The 15,185-nt window shown below is 50.4% G+C and overlaps 1 pseudogene; it reads left to right on the top strand.

Annotated features, from left to right (window-relative positions):
• Positions 1 to 8,575, top strand: part of LOC141978800 (butyrophilin subfamily 1 member A1-like) — a 34,047-nt pseudogene extending 25,472 nt beyond the window's left edge.
• The last annotated feature ends 6,610 nt before the right edge of the window (positions 8,576 to 15,185 follow it).

The raw sequence follows: 15,185 nt of genomic DNA, 5'->3' as shown, positions 1-15,185 counted from the left end.
TTCTTCCATTGACCAGGTACCGCCTGTTGGGGATAGGGTGACCAAACTGCAAGAGTGAAATATCAGGACACATTGGGCGACCGGGAGGCGGGGGAAGAAGAGACAGATTCCCAATACACACAGATTTCCCCTCCCTTCCTTCCAGTGCCCTTCTCCACAGCCCCACCATCACCACGACACAATGTCGCCCACAGACCCCCCCACTGCCCAGTGCCCTGACACACGCAGATCTCCCCCACTTCCCAGCGCCCCCCAACAGGCCCCCACTGCCTCGCACCCCAAAACACACAAACCTCCCACACTGCCCAGTGCCCTCCACACCCTCCCAGCCCACCACCCCACACACACCTCCCGGGCACTCACCATCACACCCTGCCCAGGGCCGGTGCAACCACTGGGCCACAAGCCTGGGAGGTGGGAGAAGTGGGGAGGCTGCAGCGTGCTCGGGGAGGAGGCGGCGCAGAGGTGAGCTGGGGCAGGGAGCTGCCGCACGGCTGCCCAGGCCAAGGTGGGGGAGGGAAGGAGGCTGGGCGGCAGCTGGGATCTGCAGCAGGGGGGTCGCCTCAGGGTGGAGGGGGGGTGGGGAGCTGCTGCAGGGCTCGGAGGGGGGGCGCAAGGTGGAAGTTTTGCCTAGGGTGCAAAACATTCTTGCACCAGCCTTGACCCTGCCCCCTTCCCTGGCCGCACTCACCAGCCCTGCTGGGAGGTCTCTGGCTCCTAGGGTCACGGGTCAGGTCAGGTCGGGGTGGGGGGGGCGGAGGGCTCTTGGGTTGGATCGGGGGGGAGGGCTCTCTGCCCCCGCCCGGCGCCTGCAAGACCCGCCCCTGCAGCATGCGGCGCTCCTGCCGGCGGGCGGGCAGGTGGCGGGAGCTGCCCTGGGAAGCGGTGAGCGGCGGCGCCGCGGCTGCGGCCCGGACGGTCCCGATGTCGGGACGAAGGGCGTCCCGGCCGATGTGAGGTCGGGAGGCGGGACAAATCTTCTAAAATCGGGACTGTCCCGATAATACCGGGATGTCTGCTTACCCTAGCTGGGGAGTTGAATTAACCACAGTGAAGGGAAAGCCCCTCCCGAGTGAGCGTATATGCAACGTTTCAAGGGCAGACTCGCTCTTAAGAAAAGACACGTCTTGCCATATCTGGTACAGAAGCCTGACCTGTTAGTAGGAGCCCTACAACCTCCTGTGCACAAGGAGGACATGACAAGAAGTGAGGTAGCAAAATTTCCCTCTGATACAAACTTCTTCAGGCTAGTCAAGTCCTGGGTAAAAGAGAGGAGCGAGGGGGGACATGGTAAACGTATAGAATATTACACAAAACCCCTGAACAGAAAATGATTTAGGTTACAATGAGTCAGACACTTGCTAGTTAGGAAATGGCAGTTTGATCCTTCCCTTTACAGCCTTAATTCTCACCCCTAGTGCCTCCATCCAGGGCAGTGAAAGAATGAGGCAGGGGTCCTGTGGCCAAAACCAGTGTGTGATCACGTAATTGGAGATTGTATCATAATACACACACGCAAGGGGGACTGGTTAACGGTCCAACCCCAGAAACACTGTGATCTTTGCAGTCAATGTGTGATGGGGCTGATCTTGCATCAGGCTGAGCCAAAGGGTGTGTGATGTGTGTTAACATGTGTCTGCTGAGTTAGTCAGGCCTTGGCCAGTGTCAGACAGGAAGATGAACCATCCAGCTTGGGAAATCAACAAGCCAGCAGAGGAATGGGAGCAAAAGAAATGTTTCCTTTATCATTTGCTTCTATTCAGGCTCAGTAGACTAGATGAAGGGTAACATGGGCATGAGTTTGGTGGTGGGGAGAGAAGACTGGGTTTCTACTGGACTTAGTCTCCTAGGTGCCTTTGGAAAATAGGGCTTAGGCACTTTGGAGATTTTGAAAATTGCACCCGGAGCCAACACGTTCATGCTCATTCTCTGCCTTTGGTTCAGGATGCTGACCCCTAACCCCAACAGACTGTCTTCAGGGACAAAAACTTGCTACTCTGGAGGGGAAATATCACATCTCCTCCCATGCCCCAGCTGCCCTCTAGCCTTCGTATCATATTCAGAGGAGCCAAAAGAAAACACTTTCCTCCTACCCCCTTTCAAATTTCCCCTTCCTGGCCCCAGACCTGCTCCCATGGAATTCAAGGGGAGATTGGCCAGTGACACGACTGGCAAGAGAACCGGGTCTTTGTTAGCAGGCTTGCAAGGTCAGGACAGAAGGGAACGTCTAATTTATAATTATTAACACCCGTATAGGCACTAGCTATTCTGATCATAAAAAAGAGTCTGGTAACAGTGTGGCCGCTGACAGAGAAATGCTCACACGCTGGGTACTGGGGGTTACTGAGATTTTATTTATTTATGTCATTAATGTTGCCACTCACACATTCACGTGATACTGTACATTTCCTGACTGCCGGGAATGGCCTGGGCCCACCCCGTCTGGTGTGACCACACCCCTGCCGGTGTGATAGTGAGTGCAAGCTCACACCACCTGCGGGACACCATTGTTAAAAGATGGAGGGGGCATTCAACACTGAACAAAACCAGGTCTGGTTTTGACCGAGTGCTAGACAGGGGACAAACCTCTCAAAAAGACGATGGTCCGTTTTCATTCCGGACGAGTGACCTCTCAACAACACTGAATTCTGTTAAGACACGTGTTCAGATGAGCCCTCAAAGCTGATTTCAGGTCTGGGAAGAACTGCAGCACCTGTAGAAGAAGGCAACTAAAGTTCAGATTCTATCAATGTCCAAATCTCACCTCCAGTTTGAACGTGTCGCTTCTTTCCCCTGGCTGTGGCCATGGGAGGGGACGTCAGCGTTCAGGGCAGAGCTCACAAGCCGGGCTCGATGAGGGGTGGACGAGATCAGCCACCGCTCAGGGTGCCATGGCCCAGGGGGGCGCCGGTATCTTCCACCTGACCTGCTTAGAGCCAGCTGGGCTCATGGAGGCAGCCGGGCAACATCCTGCATTTCACATCGTGAGGGGAGGGAGGTTGTGCAGACATGTCCTGACGTACAGCAACGAATCTGGACAGTATTGTATCTCCTCCTCCTGTCCCTCCTTCGCCTTCGTGTGCCGTCCCACCTGCAGAGGTTCCTGGCACGCCACCCAGCCTGGCCGCCCAGCCACTGATGTGTCCCAGACAGCTGTCCTACCCTCCAGCTCCCCAGGGCCGTTCCTCCACACATCCCACTGGGGAACAGAGCCATGGTCCCTGGAACAGGAGAAAACGGAATCCTTAAACGCCTGACCTTAAATGCCCAACAACTCAGCATTAAAAATTCAGAGACTGGAAACAGAGTAAAATGAAGGATAAAAGCTCAAATTCAGAGATTAGAGAGAGACAAAGACATTTCAAGTAACAAATGGGGAGACATGGGGGAAATAAACTGTGCACAGAGACATGGACCTGGGTGCTAGAGACAGAGAGAGCACAGTGGGAAAGTCATGACAGTGCAAAGAGGGTGACACATCAAGACTGGGGAGAAGGGACCAGAAAATTGAGGGGTGGGGCAGCATTTGGAAAAGGACTGGAAGGCAGGCAGTGCCCGGCAGGAACAGGAGGGTCGGGGGGAGAGCAGCAGGCAGTCAGTTGAATGGGGCTGTTGTGGAGGGATCAGGAGAGGAGGCAGGTGGATGGGACTGGAGGTTTGGTGATGGTGGCTGGTTGGAAGGAATGGGCAGGTGAGTTGCTGTTTTCACAGCCACACCGCAAACTGTCTATAATCTTCCTCTTGCTACTGCCCTTTGCCTTCCCTGACCCAATCCCCTCCTCATTCAGTACTGTTCTCTCTCCTCTCATCTGTCATCTCTTCCTTCGGGTCTCCAGTCACCTCTCTGCTTGTTCTCCATCCTTCTCCTGCCCTTTCCCCCTGACTGCCCTTGCTGTCACCTAGGCTGAGGGTGCAGGGATATCTTTTCTCTCCCCACAGTGATGATCTTTAACTATTCATGGTACATAGGCCCAATGGCCTGTGATGGGATGTTAGATGGGGTGGGATCTGAGTTACTACAGAGAATTCTTTCCTGGGTGTCTGGCCGGTGAATCTTGCCCATATGCTCAGGGTTTAGCTGATCGCCATATTTGGGGTCGGGAAGGAATTTTCCTCCAGGGCAGACTGGAAGAGGCCCTGGAGGTTTTTCGCCTTCCTCTGTAGCATGGGGCACAGGTCACTTGCTGGAGGATTCTCTGCTCCTGGAAGTCTTTAAACCACAATTTGAGGTCTTCAATAGCTCAGACACAGGTGAAAGTTTAAGATTGGGACTAGAAACGGCAGGGGGAGGTAAGCCGTGCCAATGAGCATGGAGTAGAGGGGTCTCAGCTTCTGGCCACTCTGTTGGGCTCCCCATGGCACCTAGGTCTCTAGTCCCCTCCTTGGGGAAAGGGGGACAGGAGATGAAAGAGCCTGAGTCTCAGTCCTGGCCCAACTGATCCTTTTGTACCATGGCTGGCCCATCTCTGCCAGGGCAGTGACTCTTCCCTGCACTTTGCTGAGATCTCAGAGCTGCTCCCTATTCAGAGCTGGCTAAATCCTGGAGGAAGGACAGTGGTGGAATAGCCACTGGGCCTACAGGGCCCATGCCCAGGGACCCCAGCCAAATGGGGGCCCCTGGAAAAAATCTGCCATGAAAGCCCCCGCACCCCAACCTCACTCCCCAGCAGCAGCACCAGTGTTATACCAATAAAATAAAAACCAGCAGGATCTTATTAAAGGGACAAGGCAAAATGCCACATTTATTGTAAATATAATAAAAAGAAATATAAAACTCACACTGTCGTATTGTTACTTATTCCTTACTTAACTATATATATATATTCATTCATTCATACCAGTTCTGCATAGGGATTATAGTTACCAGCCTAGAAGTTGCTCGTGACAGAGTACTGGCCAGATAACCTGTACACGAGAGTGGAGCCGAGTCCGTGTCAGATACGCATCCGATGCTCCTGAAGGGTAGTGGCAGAACTGGAGACTCAAAGTTCTCAGTCCTTAGTGTCCATTTTTATAGGAATTTCTTCCTATGCCAGTCCGTGGAATTTGCTTTGTCATATTGTTCATCATGACGGCTCCAGGACGGCTGTCAGGTGCTCATCAGCTTTCTTCATCCTTTGAATTGGTTGGGTGGATCCCAGTTTGCCCTCCGGTGGGGTTCTCTGGTTGTCTCCACCTGGCGTCTTCTTCGGCCAATTGATGTTAAATTCCTAGGCTGGCACTTGCCTGATTATTCAAATCCACCATTCATTCACATACATTCCTTACATTAATAAAAACACATTTCTCATTTCACTGAGTATTGTTATTTATTTGAGACTCCCTGTCTCTTAACATTCCTTCGGTATTGACTTTCTTTTATCCTACAAAGGTGTTATTTATTTGAGACTCCCCATTTTTTAACATTCCTGATCCAAACTATAGAGGGTGGGAGTCTCTATGTGACATTTCGATGAGCGCCGCTCCAATTCGCGGCTCTTCGCGGGCGTTACAAAAAAGCCTGTCAATCTCCACCACAAAGTATCCGTTTGCAAAGTAAAGCCAATGGAACATAACCATTTGAGAAAGTCACGTTAATTGATTGGTTCACATTTATAAGCTGCAATCTCAATTACAATCAATGGAAAGCGTCAATACAGAGAAAGCAGAATCAATTAAGCCATTTAGTTTTACAAGCGTCAATCTTAATAACAGGTGAGAGAAAGTATCAATTTAGAGAAAGCAGAGCCAATTGAGCGGTTTGCAAGGTACGGTTTGCAAGCTTTAATACAGAATTGTAAATCAATATTGCAGATTTACAATTATGTCAAATAGAAGAATTATAAATGCAGATTTACAAATATTATAAATCAATATTGCAGGTTTACAATTATGTCAAATAGAAGAATTATAAATGCAGATTTACAAATATTATAAATCAATATTGCAGGTTTACAATTATGTCAAATAGAAGAATTGTAAATGCAGATTTACAAATATTATAAATCAATATTGCAGGTTTACAATTATGTCAAACAGAAGAATTATAAATGCAGATTTACAAACATTATAAATCAATATTGCAGGTTTACAATTTATTATGAACAGAATCACAAATATTAAGAATATGCCTACACCAGGTGGGCAGGCGTGGCAGGGGAAGCCCCCCGTCCTGCTCCCCAGCAGAAGCCGGGAGCAGGGGAAGCCCCCCATGCCTCTGACCACATCCCTGGCAGAGCCAGGGGGTGTTGGGGAAGTTCCCAGTGCCCCCTGATCCTGTCCTCAGCAGAAGCATGAGGAGGAGAAGCCCCAGTGCCCCAACTCTGGTCCCCCACCAAAGCGCTGGGGGTGGCAGGGGAAGCCCCAGTGCCCGGACCCCCACGGCAGCCCCAGGACTGGAGGAGGTCTTGCTACCCACCACGGCCTCAGGACTGGGGGGCCTCTCACTCCCCACTGCAGCGTGGGGCCATGGCAGGGGGACAGAAGCCTCTCCGGTCTTGGGGCCGCTGTGGGGTGGCAGGCAGAAAGTATGTAAGCAGTGTCAGAATGAGCTTCACCCTGACATCTGGTGGTGAGGTGTGGCAAGTTGTGGAAAAGAACTTCAGGAGCTGATCTCATTTGCATAGGCACACCCACCCCGCCTAGAATGAGGCCATAGCTGTCCAAATGGTCACTTTGGCTGCTGTGGGATCCCCAGTGTCTCTGTTATTGGGGAAGGAAGAATAAATTGTTATTACCCTGATTATGGGAACTGTGCTTGGAACTGTACTGGGCCTTTTGTTATGATGGAGGGACTCACCATCAACTAAGTAGCACTCGCTAGGCAAGGGACATGGGTTCCGAAAGTCTGTGAATTGAGAGAGGTTGGGGACAAGTATTAATGTTTGATGGTGTGGGCCCTTGGGTGAGCGCCTTACATGCTAATTGCGCTTCTTCTTCTCTCCACTGGGGAATCTCAGAGCTAATTTTGATTCTGTTAGGAGTCTAGTTACAGGCTGATGAGCTCACTTTGGGCTAATGGTGCACCAGCATTGAGGCTCCCCTATTGCAAGCTGACTTCACCTAAGAGCTGAAATCACTGAGTGTTGTGTTAGGTAGTGGGGGAGCCTGAAGATATATTGTGGAGCAGTTTCTGGGATGGCTGGAGTGCCTTGTGGACAGGCTGGTGGGGCAGTTCGTGGGACGGCGGGAGCTGCTTGTGGGCCGCGGAGTTGAGCAAAGCAGTTTGTGGGGCAGCTGGTGGAGTGGAGAGAAGGCCTATGGAGCTGTGGGGCGGTCAGCTTCAGATCATGTAAGGTGCCCCTTACCTCTCTTCCCCCTCCGCCCCATCTCCACCCAGGTTGGGAGGTAAAGCTCTGCAGATAAACTTTTGAACTCTGGGGCTGCCCTGACCAGGGACAGAGACTTTTGGGTCATTGGACTTTTGGGACTTTGGGTGATTTGGGGTTGCTGGACTCAAGAACCAAAGGGAAAGGACACGCCCCAAATTTGCTTGGGGTGGGTTTTTGCTCATGGGTTGTGTTACGAATCCTGTTGGTGGTGTTTCCCCAACATAATGCCACATTGTTTCTCTCTGTTATTAAAAGGCTTTTTGCTACACTCAGACTATGTGCTTGCGAGAGGGGAAGTATTCCCTCTTGGAGGCGCCCAGCGGGGGTGGTATATATTTGTCCCAGGTCACTGGGTGGGGGCTCGAGCCGGTTTGCATTGTGTTATTGGAATGGATCCCCTAGATATTGAACCCGGCCCTTGTTGCTGCCAACTCTGACAGGCAGAAGGGTTACAAGTAGAAAAAAGGTTGCAGGGCTGCAGTGGGGGGCAGAATGGGGAGGACAGGGGTGGGGCCCCGGGGAAGGGGCAGGAAAGGGTGGGGCGGCAGGCAGAATGGGGCCGGAGCTGCAGGTGGAAGGTGAGGTGAGGAGGCCTGCACTTCCTCTAGCTCAGGGCCCCAGGAAACCTTAGTCCACCTCTGAGGAAGGAGAGGCCCCGAGTCACTCTCCAGCTGGGGCAGATTCTGTCACGGACATGATCAAACCCTCCCCCGGGGCCGAGCTCTGCCTGGAACTCTCTGAATGTCTCTCTCCTCAGCCAATGTGATTCTCGATCCAGACACGGCTCATCCTCAGCTCGGAGGATCGGAAACGTGTGAAATGGGAAGACACACGGCAGGATCCCCCCGGCAACCCTGAGGAATTTGAACCTGATCCCTCTGTGCTGGGCTGTGAGGGATTCACCTCATTGCTGGGAGGTGGAGGTGGAGAAGGGGGGATCCTGGGCTGTGGGGGTGGCCCAAGAGCCTGTGAGCAGGAAGGGAGGGATCGGCCTTAACCCTGAGGGTGGGATCTGGGCTGCACAGCGGTGCTGGTGGGGTCAGTTCCAGGCTCTCACCTCCCCTGCTGTGACCCCCCTGCCCCTGAGCTGGGTCCCCAGCAGGATCCAGGTTTGTCTGGACTGTGAACGGGGGCAGGTGACATTTTTTGATGCTGGTAATGAGGCCCCGATCTTCACTTTCCCACCAGCCTCTGTCACTGGGGAGAGAATCCAACCCTGGCTTTGTGTGGGGGACTCAGAAACCGAGCTCAGATTGTGTCCCTGAGACATGGGGGTGGGGTGGGGGCGGACATATCCCTTGGGGACCCTGAACTCAGCCTCTCTAGCCTCAGACACCCTAGTCCCTATGCTCCTGGAGGACTGTCGTCCGCCCAGCTCTCTGCTCCTTATCTCTGTGACCCTGGAAACTCCTTCCCCTGCCTCCCTGCAGCACCAGGGGGAGGCGGGAAGACCCCCTGGAGCTGCCGAGCGGTTGGAGGGGTAGAATTAATAGCTGAGCTGGAGTGTTTTGCCACGGCTTCAGTGACTCTTGTGCTTTAACTCCAAGAGGAAACCGAATGTCCCATCCGCCTGGAATATCCGACAGAGCCAGTGACCACGTGCTGTGGGTACAACTTCTGCACCACTCAGCACTGTGACCCTTCCTGCTGCCCCAGCTGCCGAGCCCAACCCCAGAAAGGAAGATGATCGGTCCACTGAGGCCGTGGCATTAAGGCTGACTTGCAGGAACGTACAGATCAGGGAACAAGTTAGGGGATGAGCGTGTGTGTGTTGGGGGCTGGAGGGGGGGCAATGACAGTGGAGACACTATTCCAAGCTCCTCCCACAGAATCAGCTTCACCCACAGGAGTTACCAAACCGAGATGCTGCTCACGGTAACTCAGGCAGATGTTCAAAATATCCTGCACCTCTGAGGTCCCCTGGGCGTCTTGATATGGGCAACCCCTCAGTGGGGCTTGGATACACCCCTGGACTCTGTTAGGCTCTGGGGGATCAGCTCCTTCTGGACTAGGGGGAAAATAACTATTTGCTGCAACTCCCAAATTTCAACCCTCTTGTGGCATGAAAATGAGGCATCGCCCGGAGACTGGTGCTGATCTGTGACCCTCTGTGACATTGCACCCCATAATGCTTTACAGAAATGCGCTTGTGAGTGTAAATATGACATAACTGGAATATGTTTTATGCTAGAAATGCCATGTAACCTATCTTTGCACAGGTTATGTTCTACTGAATGAATTCATCCTATTCGTATGCGTGTATCATTTTTATAGCTGCAGTTATGAGCGTTGGCTCTATGCTTGTACTTAAAGTGTTTGCTGTAGGAAGCACTTAAGGTAAATTTGGTCAACATAGTGTGAAGGAGTTATTCAAGTAAATGGAAGTACTTGGTTCACAATGGACCTTGATAGACGCCAATCCACATCTGAGCTTTCGGCTTGGCCTGCAGACAACTGAGTCATGCATGGACATGTGACTTGCCCATGTGACTCCAAAACTCCATGTTGAGCTGTGATTCTACACAGGGGGAGAAGGGGGTTTCCACCCACAAGAGAGAAACTATATAGACCCCGGGGAACCCCCTCCATTTTGTCTTCAGCTGGCTCAAGAGATAGCCTCTCCACCCCCAAAGGATACCTGAAAGAAACTTGAAGAAAGGACAGTAACTACAGGGGTGTGAGTGATTGCTGGACCAAGACTGGAAGGAGGCTAGTCTGTCAAAGAAGCTGATGGGAACATCTCTGAAGGTGAGATTTACCTGCATTTAGTTTCCTACTGTATTAGGCGTAGTCTTGCGTGTTTTATTTTATTTTGCTTTGTAATTCAAAAGGCCAATGGCATTTTGGGATGTATAAGTAGGGGCATAGCGAGCAGATCGAGGGACGTGATCGTCCCCCTCTATTCGACATTGGTGAGGCCTCATCTGGAGTACTGTGTCCAGTTTTGAGGCCCACACTACAAGAAGGATGTGGATAAATTGGAGAGAGTCCAGCGAAGGGCAACAAAAATGATTAGGGGTCTGGAACACACGACTTATGAGGAGAGGCTGAGGGAACTGGGATTGTTTAGTCTGCAGAAGAGAAGAATGAGGGGGGATTTGATAGCTGCTTTCAACTACCTGAGAGGTGGTTCCAGAGAGGATGGTTCTAGACTATTTTCAGTGGCAGAAGAGGTCAGGACAAGGAGTAATGGTCTCAAGTTGCAGTGGGGGAGGTTTAGGTTGGATATTAGGAAAAACTTTTTCACTAGGAGGGTGGTGAAACACTGGAATGCGTTGCCTAGGGAGGTGGTGGAATCTCCTTCCTTAGAAGTTTTTAAGGTCAGGCTTGACAAAGCCCTGGCTGGGATGATTTAATTGGGGGTTGGTCCTGCTTTGAGCAGGGGGTTGGACTAGATGACCTCCTGAGGTCCTTTCCAACCCTGATATTCTATGATTCTATGAATTCACTTTGTTCTGTCTGTTATTACTTGGAACCACTTAAATCCTACTTTTTATACTTAATAAACTCACTTTTTACTTATTAATTAACCCAGAATATGTATTAATACCTCAGGGGAGGGGGGGGGCAAACAGCTGTGCATATCTCTCTATCAGTGTTATAGAGGGCAAACAGGGTAAAGCTTATACAGGGTAAAATGGTTTTATTTGGGGTTTGGACCCCATTGGGAGTTGGGTATCTGAGCGCTGGAGACAGGAGCAGTTCTTAAGCGGTTTTCAGTTAAGCCTGCAGCTCGTGGGGGACGTGGTTGAGACCTGGGTCTGTGTTTGCAGCAGGCTGGCGTGTCTGGCACAACCAGGCAGGGTACTGGAGTCCCAAGCTGGCAGGGAAAACGGGCTCAGAGGTAGTCTAGGCACATCAGTTGGCAGGTCCCAAGGGGTTTCTGTGACCCAACCCGTCCCACCCTCCCTCTCTGCTCACATATGAGGATTGAGTGTTTGGTTTGGTTTTCAAACTGCAGTTATCAGGGTTTGTTCAGAGATTTGTTTCCCCGCTGATATCGGAGACCTAAACACAGCAGGGCCCAGACAGACAGATGTCACTATGATAAGAGCCTAGGCATCACTTTGACGCAGTGCTCTCTGGGTCTAGCGTAGCTTTGTGCCTGGGTTATCGCTGCATATTAAAAGTCTAGTCCACATGCAAAGATTGGGATGGCCCCTGCAGTCACTGAATAGGAGAGTCATAGACTGATTCCCCTCTATCCCTTTATTATTGCTGTTTATTATTGTAGCACCCACAAGCCCCAGTGGTGGACTAAGGGCCCCACTGTGCTAGGTGCTGGACAAACACAGAACAAAAGGATGGTCCCTACCCCAAAGAGCTTCCAATCTAATTATAAGACAAAAGACAACACTTGGATACATGCAAGTTGTGGATAACAAGGAAACCATGAGATAATATTGGGCAGCATGACTGGCTGTGGTCTCTGCTCCCTAGTAGCCTAACTGTTCTCACATTTTTTTTTGTAGGTGTCAGGGCAAAGGAGAGTTTTAAGCCGGGGTTTAAAGGAGGCTAATTCATGAGTTTTGCAGATATTTATGAGCAGCTCTTTCCAATCAATAGAGCAGCATGGGAGAAGGTGTTTTTTTGAAAATATAACAAGAGGGCGATGGAGGCTGGAGTCCTGGGACAATCAGAGACAAGAGCCAAACTTTCAGTACCGCATGAGGGAGGATAGGCGGGGTGTGGACAGACTGTGAAGGGCCTTGACACTGAACACAAGTAGCTTCTGTTTGATGTGCTAGAGAAGGGGGAACCAGTGGATGGATGCAAAGAGAGGGGTCAAAACAACTGTCTGGGAGAACGATCTTCACAGCAGCATTCTGAATGGATATAAGTGGGGCAAGATGGCCTCTGCCCAGGCCAGGAAAAAGGATGTTGCAGTGATGAAGATGCAGGAAGATGAAAGCCTGGCCAAGAGTTTTAGCTGGGTTGACTGATAGGAAAGGCCATGTCCTAGATATGTGGCCCCAATCCAAAAATGTACTGAGGTGTCTAAACATCAGAGTTAGGTGCCCAGTCTCTGTTCTAGGCTGCACAGAAATCCACAGAACATCAGCTTGGCTTCCGCCTAACCCTGTACATGCCTAAACTCACTCGGTGCCTAAGTTTTCAGGGTAAAAGCTCTAGGTGCCTATGTTTCTGCTTCTGGCCCTGCACACTGCTACCTCCCTCTGTGCATCCATATTCCCATTGCCCACCTAAACCCCAGGGTGATTCACAAATCGGAGGAGGATGGGCGCTTCTCCATCTACCTCATCTGCAGGGCCCGATCTGGTAGGTGTACTCTCAGCATGGCTTTTGGAGTGGGCCCCATTTAAAATCCAAGAGGAGATAGAATTGAACCGGAGTGTTAGGGGGCTTATTCCTTCACTCTCCCACTTCCCTGGTCCTTCTTGCATGAACAGAGAACAACAATACCCAAAGTCCAAAGGTGCAAACAATTTGATGTTTATTGGGGTGAACTTCCAGCAAGCTTAAATCCAAGTTCCTTTTTCCTTCTTTTCGAATCCCAACTTACTTCCTGTTTGCCCCTAATTTATATAGTAATATTCTTAGCTATACCTTAACCAATCATTTTCCTGAAATTTAACTAACCAATCCTAACATATTGTAACATGATTAGCTAACCAATTATATCCCACCCCCTTAATTAGTTTACACCCAGCAAAATTAATTATACAGCAGACAGGAACAATCACAGAACCAGACAGAGACCATGCCAATAAACAATAGCAAAGTGGGAACTATAATGACAAAACAAGACAGAAGTGAGGATTTCACAACTACGTCTATAAAGACATAAGGGTTTCCCAGCTGTGTCTATTGATAAGTGAGTTCTTACCAGACAGAAAAATATCAACCTCAATTTCCTTTTACATCTTCTTGGCTCTTCCCTTTCTCTGGAGGCGATCGGCATTATCAGGACAGGATTGTATTTGCAATAGCACCTTCTTCCAATGTGACTAGTTTGGGATGGGAGGAGGTGACCGGTCGCTTCCCAGCTTATGGCTGCCTCTGCTGCTTAGCCAGAGATCTCAGCCTAAGCACAGGGCCTCCGACTGTCACAGTGAGAAAAGGCCTTATGCAGACAGACAGTGATTTTGATTCTTTCTTTTACACCTCTAACTAGCCAAGTGATAAGAATACACCTAAACTCTTAGAGTCTAGGCCCTTACAGACAGGCCCGAATATCTATATCCTAACACTGAGTCTCCCACATTCCAAGAGATGCTCTGCCCACTGGGCTAAAAGTTAAAGGTGGGCACCAACACCTCCCCCAGCTGGGCTTTGAATGTGACACGATCCACTAAACAGCCTCTCAGCACGTCTCTAGGGCTGGGCCCTCACACAAGTTAGGTGCTGAGAGAGTCACTGGGGGGCTTAGGCAGGAGATAGGTGCGCACTCAAAGGCAGAAAAACAGGCATTCAGGGAATTTTTCACTCTGAAAACTTAGGAGCCTCTAGGGTATAGCAGGAGTGTTGTGCATCGCAGTGGTCCCGAAACTGGGACAGTCACCTAACTCCTTTGTGCATCTGAGCCTCTGTGCCTGACTGTCTGTGACACTTCTCGGGGTCGCCCGAGGCGTCTGGGGGTGAATCACCACCACCTAGTCACAGCGCGAGGGAGCCCTGTCTGCGTCCACTCCCCAGCCACTTTGCTCCAGGCTCTGTGAGCCCTGCTCTTTTCCAATGCAGGCTAGCAATCTACACCCGCCCCCCCTTCTTTGTTACACTCGAGTGCCCAGTCACCAAACACAACCTGGCTCTGTGATAAATGGGGCGGGGGAGCTCCCTTTTATGGACACTCAGCCAGCCAGTTAGCTATAAAGTCCCTCTTGGTGGCTGCTTGCTTTACCTGTAAAGGGTTAAAAAGTCCCCCAGGTTAAGAAAAGTGAGCGGGCACCTGACCAAAAGAGCAAATGGGAAGGCTAGAACTTTTTAAAATGGGAAAAAAGTTTTCCCTTTTTCTCTCTGTTGTTCTCCCTGGGCTGAAGAGACGGGGGCATCTGGAATGCTGTGTAAAGTTTGGACCAGGTATGAAAATTCACTGTCCATACCTAGAAGAATTCACTGGGACAGGGGATGTTTAGATAGATGCGATTAGGTTTATTTCTTTTATTTTCTGCAAGGCTTGAGGACTCCTCTGTGCTAACCCTAGATGCTTTTGTTTGCTTGTAACCTTTAAGCTGAATCCTCCAGAAAGCTAGTTTGGGTGCTTAATTTTTGGAATTGTTTCTTTTAAAATCTAGCAAAAGCCTAAGTTCTGGATGCATTTTCTTTCTTTTTGTTTTTAGTTAAATTTATCTTTTTAAAGAACCTGATTGGTTTTATGTCTGAAAAGGTCTGTACATATGTTTTTCAATTAGCTGGTGGCAACTGCTGGGTTTCCTTTTTGTTTGTTTCTTTCTTGGCTTCCCCAAGGGAGGGGTAAAAAGGCCGCGGGGTCTCAGGGAAAACTTCCCAAGTGAGTTTTTCCAGGATTTGCAAGAGGCAGTTTTTCACTTGGGTGGTGGCAGCGTTTACCAAGCCAAGGTCAGAGAGAAGCTGTAACCCTGGGAGTTTAATACCAGCCTGGAGTGGCCCGTAGGAATTGTTAGAATCCTGGCGGGCCCCCACCTTCCGCACTCAGAGTGCCAGAGTGGGGAATCAGCTCTGACGTGGTGGCAGAGCGGTGGGATCATTTTAAAATCCTGAGATCTGTGTTTCTGGGTTCAAAAGGACACATTTTTCCTTTTGGCAGCCAGCAAAGCCAGGGAGTCCAAGAAACGGCTTATTTTTTTTCCTTTCTATCTTCATGGCAATGAAATAGTTAGGGTAGAGTAGGGCAGCCTGTGCATGAGGGTGAGGTCAGGCACCGAAATCCCAAAG

This window comes from Natator depressus, chromosome 28, assembly GCF_965152275.1.
Source record: "Natator depressus isolate rNatDep1 chromosome 28, rNatDep2.hap1, whole genome shotgun sequence".
Taxonomy (NCBI): domain Eukaryota; kingdom Metazoa; phylum Chordata; order Testudines; family Cheloniidae; genus Natator; species Natator depressus.
The sequence above is the reverse complement of the archived record's forward strand: the minus strand, read 5'-3'. Positions and strand labels throughout refer to the sequence as shown.